Source organism: Nannospalax galili, unplaced genomic scaffold, assembly GCF_000622305.1.
Source record: "Nannospalax galili isolate Female #2095 unplaced genomic scaffold, S.galili_v1.0 scaffold418, whole genome shotgun sequence".
NCBI lineage: Eukaryota > Metazoa > Chordata > Mammalia > Rodentia > Spalacidae > Nannospalax > Nannospalax galili.
The window spans coordinates 1,268,489-1,272,487 of record NW_008342003.1 but is presented as its reverse complement, the minus strand read 5'-3'; positions in this window follow the sequence as shown (position 1 = coordinate 1,272,487).

Genomic DNA, 3,999 nt, shown 5'->3' with positions numbered 1-3,999 from the left:
CCCAAAATCATTAGTTCATCACAACAACCCTGATACTTTGTCTCCCTTTGAATCATCACAAGCCAGGTCTCCATCATCTATATCTCTTTCAGCGTCATCGTCCAAGTTCCTGCAGACAGCTCACTGAGCTTCAAGCGTGTTTTCAATCCAAAACACCAAAAACTTCCACAGTCCTCCCAGACACAAATGAACAGGTCCATCACAGCAATATTCCACTCTCTGGTACTAATTTCTGTCCTAGTTACTTTCTATTACGGTGATAAAATGCTGACCAAAACCTGCTTGGGGAGGAAAGGGTTTATTTTATCTTACATCTCCCAGATCACAGTTTATCAGTGAGGGAAGCCAGGGTAGGACTCAGGACAGGAACCTGGAGGCAGGAGCTGACACACACACCATGGAGGGACACTGCTGACAGGCTTGTTCCTTTAGCACATACTCAGCCTGCTTTCTTCACATGACCACCTGCTGAGGGATGGCACTGCCCACAAGTGGGCTGGGCCATCCCACATTGCTCAACAATCAAGAGCACGCCCTCCAGACAGGGCCACAGGCCAGTCCAATGGAGAAATTTCTCATTTGAGGTTCACTACACCCAGCTGTGTGAAGTTGACAACTGACTCTACTCAGCACACCCCTGCTGCAGAGGCACCTCAGCTCTAAAGGGTCGGCCCTCGGGAAGGAGGCATGAATCCAGAGGAGAAATTTCTCCATGGTACACAGGGGGTCCAGGTATACAGGTCTAAAGAGAGACCCACGGACTCCGGTGGTATAGGAGAGCTGCACAGCTGTTAAGAATGGGTGGATTCTAGCAAAGCCAGCAGTGATCAAACCTAGCCACACAGCTGGGGGTAAGAGATGCAGCCAGGAAGGCTTGTGTGGACCTCTGACCAAGCAGGACACAGGCGGACAGGACTCAGAAGGTGCCTACATGTCAAAGAGGCATAATTCATACATTGAGTAACATTAATGTTCATTATTGCCCCGAAGAAGCAGCCATTAGAAATTTGCCAAAGAGAAAAGGTGAAGTCATGTTTTCTTCATTATGGTCCTCCACACACTCATGATAGGATTTGCTCCCACCCTGGAGGGAGTCTCAGATGGTATGAACTGTGATGCCGAACTATTTCCACTCACTTCTTCACACTAACTGGAAGCTGTCCATCTGTTTGTTGGAGACAAACTTTCTGAGAGATGAAATGGGGCCTAATACATTTTTAGCTTACCCCTCATACAAAACACAATTTCAGAACCAAAATGAATAAATGAATGAATAAATATTACCTTGGGACAGTGACACCTATATGACTCTAAACTTGAAGAAGGTGAACCACAGCGCAGTGAGACGGCCGTGCACAAAGGGTACTTGCTGCCAAGTCTGAAGCCTGAGCTCCATCTCCAGGAGCTACATGGTAGAGAGAGGCTGTCCTCTGACTAATACACATATGCAGGTTGCACACATGTATCCACACATATGACATATAACATATGTGCACACAAGTAAATGCATGTAAATTATAATTTTTTTAAAAGTCAGCCATACCACCACGCACTGTGTGCAGTTATGAAGACTGGTGTTGTCCACATTGCAGGGCACGTGGCAATATGAATCAATTGTTTTATCTCTGTATAGACATAATCAAAGAGCCAGAGCAAACCTGAGTTTCATAATGAAGGAAACTTTTATTTCAATGTTTTTATTATGGATTTATTTTATTTTGTGTGTGTGTGTGTGTGTGTGTGTGTGTGTATGCTGTATGAGGTCTAGTGCCCACAGAGACCAGAGAGGACATCATATTCCCTGGAGCTGGAGTTACAGATGGTTATGAGCTGCCATATGCTGGGAGATGAACCCAGGTCCTCTGCAAGAGTAGCAAGTGTTCTTAACTGCTGGGTCATCTCTCCAGCCCAAATTTTTATTATTATGATATGGGAAATGCATTCTTGAAGCAAAGACCTGTTTCTACCACAGTGAATGGACAATCTCCCTGGTATTTCCAGGACTCTCCCAGCTACGCCTGTTCCCGAGATCTTGCCCATATTTATTAGCTTCTTAGATGCCACAGGTGTGAGTGACATTAGGTACACACTGGTTTCACTGCAGCCCAGCATTCAGGTAGGATCAGCATTCACCAAAGAAGACATGAAGGCCCAAAGAAGACAGCGAACACCCTGAACTTATAAAAGCAAAGCCACATCCAGCCTTCCAGAGAGACATCTCTGCCACAGGGAAGGGCACTGTGCTCTGTGGAGTCCTACAGACTCTGAAAGGCAAGTGTGTCCTTCCCAAGCTAAATATTTCCTTTCCTTTCTTGGAATTTTTATTCAACTTTAATTTCTAATCAGAGTAGCTGCCTGTGGAGTGGAAGAAAGTCATTACTGTGTGAAAGTCATTTCTCTTGGTGGAAGGTACCTGGGAGAGAGGAGGGGCCCTTGCCTGAAAGGCACAGGCAGGTGTTCAAAGCTGGTTTTCTCACCACATCTCAAAGGCTTGCGATTTATTAATATATACATAATGCCTCCACAGTATGCCAAATGGATATTTCGCTGAAGAAATTAAAAACTGCCAAAGAATGTTATTTAAGGAATAATTGAATCAGTTCTCATCAGAAAAGAATTCTAATAAAGGTAGGCATTTTCCATGCTCTCCGCTTATGACAGAGTGCAAGGCGATTCTAAGGCTTTCTTTGCCTCATCTCAGAAGTCCATGTGGGAAGATTGAACTTTTAAAACCCAGGCATGAGGGCTGAGGAACGCTGAGGCATGTGATGGTTTCCACAGACAGAGCAAAGAAGGCGTGTTCATAAAGCATACCACCCTAGCTTCATAGTGCAGGAAATGACATAGGGCTGAGCAGGTTCATCCTCCTGTAAGACCTGCCGTAGTCATCATTAGTGCCAAGTAGTCAGTTTGTGTGGTTCTAGATCACCTGGAAACAGCAAGCCCCCACCAGAAAAAACCACACCTGCTCTTTTCACAAGGCTCAATTTCTCCTAGTGTGTACGTTATGACATCACAAACATCCACCCCACAGACTTCTGTTTGACTAAATCACTTTCTGATGACATTGTAACAACAGTACCACTGTATGGACTTACTGCTGTCTTTGAAGCATTGGGCTCAGTGCAGCACATTTTACACGCATTCATTAATAACTGCCAAAACCCAAGAAGCTGAGTCAGATTGTGAGATTGGAATCTTGTTATCTTTATGCTTGTTTGTGTGTGTGTATGCATGCCTGATTGCCCATGTGTCTGTGCATGCATGTGTGCATGTTTGTGTGTAGATGCATGTGTGTATGTGTGTGCTTCCATGTATGAATGTATGGATGTGTGCATGCCTGTTCCTGTGTGGTGTATATATTTGTGCATGTGTGGGCACATGCACCTGTGCGCTGCACCTACATGCAGAGGCCATCGGACACATCGAGGGACTTTCCTATCGCTCTGACTTACTCTTTTGTGACAGGAGCTCAGTGAACTTGGAGCTCACGTTTTGGCCATGCTGGCTGGTGGCTGTGCTCTCTGGATCCACCTGTGTCTGCACCCCTCTCCACGAGTCCTGCAGTTACAGGTAGGCATGGTCATGCCTGGCATCTCATGCAGGTGCTGAGATCCAACTCCTGTCTTGGCAGTTCACTGAGATGCCGCAGCCCCAGAGTCACATTCTCTTTGAGAAAGACAGCATGAAATGGCATGTGTACAGTTAGGTACAGAGCAAACATTGATCTGGAATGCAAGTGAGAAGAAACCACAAATTAGGAAAACTTGACAAACACCAAGGACATGCCAGTCTCCAAGGGGCTGCCCTTCCCTTCTCCTGCTGCACGTTTGGATTGTCTGTGTAGACCAGGGTGATTTTGATGGTGAAACACCATTTTGACAGTGATGATATAATGCTAAGTGAATCGTCTTCCAGTTAGCTGATTTGTTGTTGTATATTTTGCATGATAAGAACATCATACTTTTATCAGTGTAAGACATTTTGTAACACCTGCTC